The sequence below is a fragment of the Drosophila yakuba genome, chromosome 2R (assembly GCF_016746365.2).
Source record: "Drosophila yakuba strain Tai18E2 chromosome 2R, Prin_Dyak_Tai18E2_2.1, whole genome shotgun sequence".
Classification (NCBI taxonomy): Eukaryota; Metazoa; Arthropoda; class Insecta; order Diptera; family Drosophilidae; genus Drosophila; species Drosophila yakuba.
Window position 1 is genome coordinate 3,395,246 of NC_052528.2, and position 12,527 is coordinate 3,407,772.

The following is a 12,527-nucleotide window of genomic DNA, read 5'->3' on the forward strand; positions in this document are numbered from 1 at the left end:
GCTGTCACAATATGTAAATAGCTCTCCTATTCTCTGCTTGCATAAATATATTTAAAAAATTAGTAGATAAGTGGATCCAGATTAGTATATCTGTCAGTATCGGCCTACTAGTACCTGGAATCTGTAGTGATGCTAAAGCTTTTCTTTTGACTTTCATGAATAGTAACATGAAATTGTGAGCTCTCTGAGCGAAAAACATCTGACGCGATGGCGAAGGAATGATTCGGAAAAATAATGGTATTTATACCCGTTACTCGTAGAGTAAAAGGGTATACTAGATTCGTTGAAAAGTATGTAACAGGCAGAAGGATCGTTTCCGACCATATAAAGTATATATATTCTTGATCAGGATCAATAGCCGAGTCGATCTGGCCATGTCCGTCTGTCCGTCTGTCCGTCCGCCTGTCCGTATGAGCGTCGAGATCTCAGGAACTACATAAGCTAGAAAGTTGAGATTAAGCATACAGACTCCCAAGATATAGAAGCAGCGCAAGTTTGTCGATTCATGTTGCCACGCCCAAAACTGCCACGCCCACACTTTTGAAAAATGTTTTAATATTTTTTCATTTTTGTATTGGTCTTCTAAATTTCTATCGATTTGCAAAGAAACTTTTTGCCGCGCCCACCCTAACGCCCACAAATTGCCAAAAACGGTCAGTGTTTAAGACTCTCCTTCGCACTTCCACCAGCTGAGTAACGGGTATCAGATAGTCGGGGAACTCGACTATAGCGTTCTCTCTTGTTTTGAAATGGCCCCATGTTGCACTTAACCAATAAAAGGGTGGTGCGGGCCACTAAGGGCAGAAGTGTCAACTGACAGTCGACTGACTGCGTTCGATATTTTAATGGGCCAGACGTCATTTTGGAGCCCGCCATTTGGATCCTGGCCACCACCAAAGCGCAAAATTTATGACAACATAACGAGCCAGACGATAGACGGCGGGCAGTGTGGCAAATCGGTGGGAAAGGGTGGTGAGAGATTCAGCTTGCATTAAATGTGACGTTTGGAGTCGAAAATAACAATAATCATAATTAAGGATATGCAAATGCACATTCCAGGACATCCCACTCCGAGTCCTGCACGCAAAAAAAATGTAATTCGATACGAACAAAATATATAAACTAATTATATATTATATATTATAAAACATTATAAACTAATAAGACTAATAAAAACAACTACAACGATCTGGTAGTTGATTCACTCAAGTAAATAGTTTATCCGCGCTTGTTTTAATTTTTCTCCAGTGTCTGTTGATCCTCTCGTGGAAGGGCGGTGGCCCGGAGTGGGCTGTAAATCGATCCATTTACAACTGCGAATGCAAATCCGAACATTCCGCACGTATGATGATGTCCCTATCCTGCAGTGTCCGCAGTCAGATACCATTGAATAATGACTGTTAATACCCTTCAATGTGCGAGGGCTCTTTTCGTCTCTTTCGGGTCTCCCTCTCCTGCCGAGGCAGTCACTCTGAATTTGCCCCTTGCCAATCTGATCTGCCATCGCACCGAAATGAAGTGGATTTCAATGCACTGCACAGCCAAGTCAGCACGGCCTGCGAAATGGACGAAGGAGCCAAACCGCCATCCGGCGGGTGAAGTAGAAGCGTGGACGGCGGGCAAACAGGGAAAGAGCGAAAAGTGCGTGAAATAATATGCGAATTGGTCGAAAAGTTTGATAAAGCACAGTCTGAATATGAAGCCTGTTACGGGATTGCAGCTCTGTTAAATAAAATAAAAACTCTTATTGTGGTACACTGCCGGAACGAATGACTGAGACTTAAAATAACACGGACAGGCGGACGGACGGACACTCCCTTTACTCCACGAGTTTACCATTTTTAGTCTACGACTTAAAAGTATATTTATCGTAAAATGTATACATACAACACAATTTACTATGCATTTTAATATTTTTTATTAGTCTGGTAAATTTTTATCGATTTTTTCGCAAATGTTCGCAATTCCACTAGCTGAGTAACGGGTATCTGATAGTCAGGAAACTCGACTTTTAAATTCTTTACCGATACAATATTTGCTATAATCAACAGCATATCTAAATATTTCAGTGTTGTTCATAGATGCCTTGTTCTGAAGCAAAATTTAAAATTAGTTAATAGGATTGGCTAATGAAACTTTCTAGACACGTTTCATCGTCTTAATCAGTTTGACTTATAAAGGCGTTTGCACCTGGATCGTCTTTGCAATGCAGAAAGCGCAGGATTTGGTTAAATCAACATTTATCAGTATGTTAAACATTTTATTTTAATCCAGAGCTAACAACGAAATGCAAACTCCACAGCTTGCACTGAAACGAGTGCGGGCTCAACTGCCAGCAGAACACTGAGTTGTAGTGAACACTAGGTAAGGTGTGCTCAAAGTCGAAAATTGGTTTTAATTAAATCGAATTCTGTTTTTTCCGCTTTTTGTTTGCTACTCCCTCCACGCTGCACTTTCTGTTATTGCCGTGATTGCTCTTTATTCGCACCCGCCTTTGCATGCGAATGAGGCAGGACTGAAATGAAGTGAGTGAGTGAAACGCAACTGATGGCAGCCAGGGAAGTGGACGTCGACATGTCCATAGACAGGATGTGGACACAAACGCATTTTACGCTGACGCTGCGAATTGGATGCTTCACACTGGGCGCCACAAGGGCCATCGCTGCCCTTTTGATTGAAATGTTGTCTGGCACTGCAACACTGCAGTAATGATGTGGAGAAAACGGAGGGGACTTCAAAACAGTTGAAATGTCGGCTGGTTGGCATTCAGGCATTTTTTTTGCTCACATTGCAACAGAAAATGTTGCACCAACCACCACCCACGTTGGTGAGTGATGTATGGTCGGTCAGTTTGCGGACATATAGTGGACAATTGGATTAACATGACGTAATTGATGCGGGAAGTGTTGAGTGTGTGGCAGCTGACAGAGCTTCTTCCTTTTTCCGTCGCAGACACATTGAAAGGGCGGAAAAGCTGTTTGTTTTCGCCTACACTAAAACAATTGACGTAATATAAACATTTATTTCATGTTGGAAGCCATTGCTCTGCGAACTTATTTTTTTGAGTCGAGTCGAGTCCTTTTGTCGACCAACGCTTCTACTTCACCGGCTTTCAGCTTTTAACGCAACATTTCATGCGGTCGTGTGCACTCATCATCCTTGCAACCCGTCGAGCTGGTGGTTTTTCAATGCTCACCTGCCCGAGGGAGGGTTGCATTGCAAATGTTTGTAGCCGGACACGCAACGTGCATTTGGCAGTCGGAACAGTACGCTGGAAAGGACGAGGACAAGGACGAGGCTAGGATGTCCTGAAAGGGGCAGCCACAGACGCTGCCAATATTGACTGAACCAGAGTTCTCGCTTCAGTTCCTTTTTTTCTTCCCCTCATATGGCGAGTGAGTGGGCTATCCTTGCATTTCGATGCGATGCAAGAGTATTTTTAATAAAATAAACCCAGAAATGTAATCAACATAAAGGATTTCACAGAGCATATATGAAATTTTCTGCTGCTGATGCTAGCATGGAAGCGCTTAACGAGATAGCACGTAGATATCATCCAGCAGATGTCCAGTCCCCCTTCGTCTTGCTGAGCTGCACAGTGGCACAAGATATTCCAAAAAATAGAAATTGTTTAAAATTTAAAAATCCTCGCCGAGCAATAAAATCTTAAGAAATTTAGGATGCTGCAACTGAAATGAAATACCTATGTACATTAAATACGTTGCTCTCATCAATCTTTTTACCACGGTTGTAAGCTAAGCGCAAAGGAAAGCCTATATAAAATATTGTCCACAGTAACCGTCAATATCCGTAACTCGTGGGATACAAGACTGCACTTGACTGTTTGATAAGTATTTTATTTTCCAATACCTACGGCTTACATTTAAGTGTCAAGTAAACTATCAACAGATGACGGTATTTTCAAACAGAGGATCATTTATTTATAAAGCAAAGGGTATCAGATTGTCTAGGCTCTCGATCTGTTCGTTTTGAAATACATGTGCAATTATCGTGACTTGAGATGACCTAGCCGAGGACCAGACAAGCAGTAATACAATACTGCCCGGTGGGTGGCATGCAGATGACAGTTTATTAAATCGATTACTTTCAGTTATTGATATTCTAAATAAACATATTTTTTCTCTGAAATCTCAAAGTGGGTGCGCTGGAACGGATTCGTCCGGGCCACTGACCACGCACTGGGCAATCATCGGTGTTACCATTGTTGTTGCTGGCCATTGATAGTATTCTATGTTGAAAAATGCTCAGACTCGCATTAACGAATCTTTCTGAATAGCTTCCTTTCGTTCCTCCCCATTGTCAAGCCAACGTCAGCTGCAGCGCAGGTAGCATCGTCGAACAGATTAGTTTATTGCTAATCAACAAAGATGGAAAACATTTCACATTTTGCATTAAATTGACTTTAAAATTGACGGCATTAGGCAAGTTGGTTCCTAAACCAAAATTTGCCTCTGCGAAATGCGTTCAAGGCGAGAGGAGGAGGTAGAGGTGTCAGGTATGTTGTCCAGATTTCCACACTTGTGCCTAATTCAAATACGTGTTTGGCCTTCTGATTTTGACAACTGGTTAAGGAAAATAGACAAATTTCTAAATGAATTTCCAGGCTTTTGAATGCTAGTATTAGTACGTAGAACGTTGCGTAATGTATGTTTGGTTTTCGAACAATTTTGGTTAGGTATTTAGAGGTTCATTAAAAATAATATTGAAGAAGTTAACTTAAAAAAAAATAATTTAAAGCCTACATAAAAAAATATGCCCTCATTGTGGTACCGTAGAACCAAACCCAGAACCAATCGATCGCTGCTGACTTTCTGATATTGTGCCAGAGACTCACAGATCTGAACTGAACCCTTTGACAAGGGACCACATGTGGTGCATTCAGCTTTCGCATTGCATGTGGCTGATATTGTATGGCGGTACTGCTATTGCGTGCTCAAGATGTAAAGGTGGCTTCACTGCACTTCTGGCGCTCTCTGATGGTAAAACGCTTCTGGTTTGAAACTGTAACAGCTTCAACAAGCGCCACAACAACCTCAACAGCAGGGGTACAAAACCTTCAAGCTCACAAACTAGAAAACAACACGTACAGCAAAGTCCGGACAATGTGATTGCCGATAATTTAAACGATACTGTGAGTAATTGCATCAGGCAGGGGAGCTGAGCAATATCTGCAAATAGAAGAGGTATTTCTCCAGCTAGCGACTACCAGTCATGCAATATTTGCCGCGAAATCGAGGCACTCCAAATGACCCGGCGTAGAATGTTTATAAATTATATTAGCCTTATATGAGTTGAATGCAGAAATGCACATAGCTGTTTAAAGAAACTCATGAAGCCATGGGAGTCATGCAACTGCACGTTAATCATAAACATCTTGGCAGAACTAAAAAGTTGGTCGTCTTTTTTTTCACATTCCGTTGGCTTCAGAATGATTTCTACAGATCTTTTCATTCAGAACACAAGAGCTGTGACATGTTCATGGAAGAGGCATTAATTTGTTTTAATTGAATATATGATGTAAGTAATTTCGAAGATAATTAAGTTGTGAAGTTGTGAAGGTAAGTGATAAATACTTTTTTAGTCCTCTACAAATTCAAGATAATTCAAAATAATTCAAAATTCAATTCAAAATAATCTTCAATAATAATAATCACCAAAAAAATAATTTTAGTATTAAATTTTCAAATTAAATTATTAATTAACGCTATTTTAATACCAGAATAGATATTTCATAAAGTATTTTTTTATGTTTTTGTATGACAGCGTCACCTTAAATTTAGTCATTTCTGCATCATATCTGTAGGGGCATTGCCTACCCATGACATGTGTTTCTATCGGCAATACCGACTAATTGATTCTGTTTTGCAATTGTCTGGGGACCAGTACTGCAGTTCAGCGGAATACCAATGCTAATAATAATAATCGTCATGTAAATTGCTTTCATCTGGCTTGTGCCACCTTTCCTCCCCTAAGCGTAAGCTTGGATATTTAAAATCCATCAACTAAACAGTTTGACGTAGTCTCATTTATGGGTTTATTTTGGATCCGAACTGGTTCTGGTGCCTTTTTGCGAAGCTTGAGAAAGGTAAATCCGAATGGTTCACTTGTCAATTGACTTCCCTTTGCTGCATTCATTTTTGTAAACTTCCAACATTTTTAACATAGGTTAACCTATGACATAATATGCCTAGATCGATAATATAAGCTTACAAAACCATTTCAGACATGGTACAATAAATTCAAAAATTGCAGTGTCTTCATAACTCAGTTAAATTCGAATTCCGATTTTATGTCTGATTATTGATTAATTCTTGTGGCTCTCGACTCAGCGACAGGCTTTTGACTCCGCTTAATAGCTTTCGGCACATGGGTATGCATTAGATGTAAAAGATACTCGGGCTCAAGCGCAAAGTACCGTGAACAAATATACACATAAATCACAAGAAGAGCATTATTCGAAGCGGGGTACGGGAAAATTCATTGAAGACAACATTCCCAGTGACGGTAAATCACTCAAGATGACATCTATCGATGGGCCCCGCCAGATAAGAAGTGTTTCGTCTCGTTTTCGCACTTTTCACAATCAACCCACATACGAGTAAGGATGAGCAGCGATACTTTGAGGAGGCAACATGAAAAGGGACATAATCAAAAAGGCTGCCAACTTGACGTCAGACTTAACGAACCTCAAACCTAAACCTATTCGATTCTTTAGCTGAATTGGGCCGCTAATAGAAGTCCAATGACGTACTGCGGGCGAGTCAACAAATCTAGACTACGTATAAAATGATGAAAAAGGAACCTTTTCACCCAAAAACAATAAAAAGACAAAACGTTCCATATTTTTACTTTATTTATTATGGTTTAATAGTTTATAACTTTTTTTTTAATAGAAATACATACCCTTTAATTGGAATAGCCGCTTTACGACTGTCAAGTGTGTGAAACTTTTAGCTGGACTTGGGAGACAATGAGGTACGAGATTTATTAGCAAATGAATCGAAGTTGATGGAAAATACTGAACTTTGCAGTTAGGGTGAAGGAGGCATTTGGAAAGTGAATACGAAATATGTAAAAGCTGAATGATGCCATCTGAACAGAAGAGAGGAAAAAATGCTACAAATTGAGACGGCAAAGTGGAAGAAAAGAGCCCGATCCAGACCTAAAAAACCACTTCGATAAGCCCGAAGTTAAAGCAAGATGTCGTGGGGACCGTGATATATCACACGCAACATTAAATCAATCCCAAGGAATGGCCATCCCGTAGGACAAGAGCAAACCGATGATGGTCGAAAATCGCTTTATTTCTTTTTTCTTTTCCTGCTCTTACCTCGAAGCTGTCGCTTTGACAATTTACTGGCCGAAACGCCGAGGGAGCGGTACAAAAGAGAGGAAAGGCATCCGTATAGTTGATTCTCACTTATCTGATGGATTCCTCGAAATTTTCCTCACATGCTCAGTCGACAACAATAACAAACTGTTCGTGCCTTTCCACTTTTGAAAGCTCAGCAATCGTTGTGGGATTTTGGGCTGTGGACCGCGGTTGAAGCCCGCTGCTCCACAACCCTCAAAAGAATGAACAAGAGCATGAATAATATTTATGAGGATGAAATGTTCCCAAATGCGACATAAATATGTCGGCAACACCCGCACATGAGACGAGTGCCAGCCAGAAATGCGTTGAGCTGCCGAGAATCGGAGTTTCAGGTTTTCAGTATTGGACTATTCCCATTGAATCCGAGGATGTCTTTTCAGGGGTGGGCAAACAAGGAGCGCTCTGAAAGCAATGGAAAGTTGTAAAGCTTTGCAAGCGTGTTCTGCGACAGTGCTGGGAATGAGGCGCATCACATGTGCAGTAATTACGAACTGGATACGGGGCGATATGGACCTCATAAATTAGAATTTGTGTCCATAATGGGTTTCAGCATTTTTTTTCGCATAATTAAGGCTTTCAATTTTACTTCTGTACTTCATTTTTATTTGATGCAGTAGAGAAAAACGTGGTTTGTACAAATTAAAAAAAAACAAAATGTCTTTTTTTTATATGGCTTGAAAGTACACATATATGTATGTTCTACTGGCAGACAGCAATCAATAACATTTTAAGGGTTGCTATAGAAAATAACTCGACCTAAGGAGAACTACCCCTTAATTTTGATGGATTGCTGTCCTCAAAATATAGGAGAGATGTAACGTAAAATGGATGAAACTCAGAAACAGCCGAGAGTTTTGGCATTTCAAAAAATGGAGTTTGTTTCGGAAAACTACGTATTTACTTTACAAGTAAAAAACACCCACAGACAAGCCCCGTTTATAACAAGAATCGCGCAGGAAGCTCTTATAATACATATGTACATAAGTCACTTAAGCATTCAAGATGCAAAACAGCAAAACAACAATTCGTTAAAAGAATAAAAAGCATAAAAAAGAATAAAAAGTTAAAAGAAAACAAAGCATAAAAACAAGAGAGAATGCTATAGTCGAGTTCCCCGACTATCTGATACCCGTTACAAATGTGGCAAAATGTTTTTCGGCAAATCGATAGAAATTCATAAGACTAAGAATAAAATGAATAAATATTAAAACATTTTTAAAAGTGTGGGCGTGGCAGTTTTCTGCGCGTCTTGGGCGTTAGAGTGGACGTGGCAAAAAGATTAAAGAAAATTTACAAGACTAACAAACATGTGAAAAAATATAAAAACATTTTTCAGCTTTGGGCGGTTTGTGGGCGTGGCAAAAAGTTTTTCTGCGAATCGGTAGAAATTTACAAAACTAATACAAAAAGGAAAATATATCAAAACATTTTTCAAAAGTGTGGGTGAACATGAATACACAAACTTGCGGTGCGTCTATGTCTATGTCTCTGAAGTCTGCATGTGGAATCTCAATTTTCTAGCTTTTATTCTTCCTAAAATATCGACGCACATACGGACGGACAGACAAATCGACTCGGCTATTGGTCGAAAACGCTTCCTTCTGCCTGTTACATACATATCAATCTAGTATACCCTTTTACTTCAGGAGTAACGGGTATGTTTTATTACCCATTATTTTGTTTCCCTATTTCTGCTACTAAAACATATAATCACTAATTTTACTATACTTTTAATTTATGATGTATGTATTTAAATTAGAGGTAACGTCTGTGTATACCTTGTTGTACATGTGTTTAAATTAATGTTAATAAAGAATTGAATTCACTTAACCCATTTTTTTTTTTCTTAGAATACATTATTTGAATAAAAATATAGTTTTAGAGATGCTTTGCAAGTCGCAGCTAGCTTAGTAGCCAATACTGATGGCTAGAAACCAAGATTTTGTGAAAAGAGGAGTCGGGATTTGTTCGTCTGAATGTTCGCTCATATACACAAATACGCGTATGTGTGCGAATTCATAGGGCGGGCAAACTTAAATCATTTCAGTATTGACCAAAAACGGCGTTAGACCGCACGCTCATGGCTCATGGGGCGGCTGCGTTTACATCAATTAATAAATCTGTCGTACCGGGCGTAAATTTGTCGCCAGTCGGACCGGTATTCCTATCGACTTATCCCCACAACCATGTCGGATCGGAAGTCTCAATGCTTGACCTGCTTGTCAATCAAGTCCGATCACTTTGGCAGACATCGGAATTCGCTTCAGCACCGACTTCGACTTCAACTTCTGATTCCACATGACTGGACACACCTGTCATAATCAATCACAGCTCGCACCGCGAATTGAATGCATCAATTATAATTTTGAGCTGGACCGTGTGAACAATCTCTTGAATTACAGTCCATTTCCACTTCTCTCGTCCGGATTTCTACATATTACTATTGATGGACTCTGACTCCGAACAGTTATCAAGTAAATTTAAAACTTTAGGCGTTAAATCATAAACAACCAAGTCAGTGAACAATGAAACTAAAAAAACTAAAGCTTCTTACTATAACCAAACAAGTTTTTGTTTTAAATTTGTTATATTAAGCACTCATAATTTGTTAATTAACTTGATTTATTATGTAAAATCAAAATTAAAGTATTTCATCATGCATTCATTTAGAAAGCGTCACGTGACTTGGAGATATCTATAATATACATATAATTTATACTCGATTGCGTGCAATATCGTTTTCTCTTCAGTTAACTTGGACTTGACTTGTCTTCAAAATCTGCTTTTAGAGATGCTAGAAAAAAATGTATAGAACTGTTCCTGCAGTTATTTGGCCCTTCTCTGCTCAGTTCTTTTTTCGCAGCTTGTTGACAAGAAATTTATATTAATTTATTACAGTTCGGTTGACAGAGAATTACGCGTCAGACAATTTATGGCCTTGAGGGGCAGAGAATCATTTATGTAAATATCCATATCAAGTGCGCCTCTTTCCTCGACCTATCATTTGCTTAACGCTGAGTGAATTCATTTAGTTGGCCAGACCATACCACTGACTTTAGGCATATCAGTCTTCAAATCTGAAGATGTGGTCCATTCTTAGTGACAAGGACATGAGCCACCCGGTAAAGAAGACAGAGAAAGCGAAAGAACACAGTTCAGAGACAGTAAAATTTTTCGCGACAGCTTCTTTGTTTTTTTCGGCAGCGACTGTCGCCAACTCTTCGCACTCGTCCCAAAACAGTCCTCTCTTTCCATCACGCTCTGGCATAAAGTTGTCGCTTTATTTCGGTACAGTCAACGCCACTCATAACGTACACACACACACGGTGGTGCTGGTGTTGGTAGCATCATCATTAGCAAAAGAGCTGTTGGCAGCTTTGTCGCAGGCTCCGCTGTCAGAAATTGATTTACCGTTTTAATTTCAAGTTAAAAAGCTGTCAAAAATAAATCATTCAATCCACTCGTCTCCATTGCCAGCTATCCTGCTCTTCCGTCTAACTCTCGGTGGTGTTTCCCTCTCTTTCTTTGCGTATTTACTCATAAGGCAGTGACCCAGTTGCCAGACTCTCCCCATCTCTCGCTCTTTTGCGCAGATAGTTTACTCGCAATTCATTAACAAGAATCTGAAAATGGGGATCGGCCGGGGACTTGATAATATCGAGCATTCTCATTCATGAAACGGTCGAGTGGCCCGCCTGGTTAATTGAAGTCATAGACGACTCTGACACTTTTTAATTATGTCAATAACTCTGCAGCGTTAAACCCAGGGGATCAGAACATTGACTCGCATGCTAGGCCAAAAACTTTACTTAAAAGCTTCGCACCTTAACGGCGCAATTCAGTTAAAATTAAATAAAAATTCAAATATGTATATAAAATCCATTTTTTGTTTCAAAAATATATAGACAGTGGCTAGTAAGCCATTTTAAGTTTGCCTATGAAGGTCACGTGAAATCAATATATAAAAAGTGTTATTCAAAAATATAAGTGGAAGCAGCTCACAGCTCATACTGAACCTCAACCAACATATAAACTAAAGATTTCCATCGATCCGACACACAAAACTGTAAGTGTGTACCAGCCAGCCACTGGAAATAATCCTAATTTGAAATCAAATCATCATATGGGCACTTGCAGACACTGGCGTCGAAATTCGATTAAAGGTATTCATGCGATCTTTTGGCACTGCAAGATGGAAGATTCTCAAACGTCTGTGAGGAGAGCTGTATGCATGCATAAACTAGCGACAACTAGCGACATCCAACAACGAAAATTCAACAAGCAACAAGCGAGAAACCACAAGCACAGACAACTACGACAACAATCGAAAAATGGATGAGCAGCCGAGGTAAATAAATCAAACTGATTTATAGTCATTCGAGTAGTCCAACGTGCCCGAAACAATGGCAGTATTGAAAAAAGGGGTGTCGATGTGGTGGGAAGTCCACGCGTGACAAATCAAATGAGAGGTGGACGAACGGCGAAGCAACGTCACTAGGGGACCCGACATGCCAACTGCAGGATGCACTTGGCTAATTGGTTGGCGAAAATAAGCACGGTGACTGATTATATTGCTTTGAAGCTGGCAGCTTGATGGTGACACATCAACCAAATGGTCGAGATGAACTGGCTGACGTCGGTTGAAAAACTGACAAATGCATCTGAAAAGTGAGGCGCGGAGCTGAACGGAACATATTGAAAGTCATTGACTCCATACACTAGCAATTGATTTCTCCTGGGGCAGCTATTATACTTCGATTTTTATAAAAGTCGGTTCCGAGCATTTAACAGTGTCTTTCTATTGATTTTTCACTTATTACATTGATACAGCGGCTGACAGATTGATTTGGCTGTTGACGTATCTCAAGATATTAAATTTATTATAATAATCATTGCGAGTCTATAAAAAGCAAGTAAAAGCCAATAAAAGGCAAATATCAAATTCATTATATAATATATCATATCATATCATACTAATAATTAGACCTAACGCACCCAGTGGCGGTTACAAAAATACTATATATTTTGCATGTCGATGAACATTAAAAAAGGAATCAGCTTCGGAAAGCCGAAGTTTATATACCCTTGCAGTAATTATTATTTAAAATAAAGTTTTCCTTTCTTATGTATA

The 12,527-nt window shown here is 39.5% G+C and overlaps 1 long non-coding RNA gene across 1 annotated transcript; it reads left to right on the forward strand.

The window, feature by feature from the left end:
• Window positions 1–11,302: 11,302 nt before the first annotated feature.
• On the forward strand, window positions 11,303–12,184 carry LOC26535262. The gene is made up of 2 exons (XR_005560599.2): window positions 11,303–11,462; window positions 11,534–12,184. It is a non-coding gene; the product is annotated as an uncharacterized LOC26535262 (long non-coding RNA).
• Window positions 12,185–12,527: the final 343 nt, after the last annotated feature.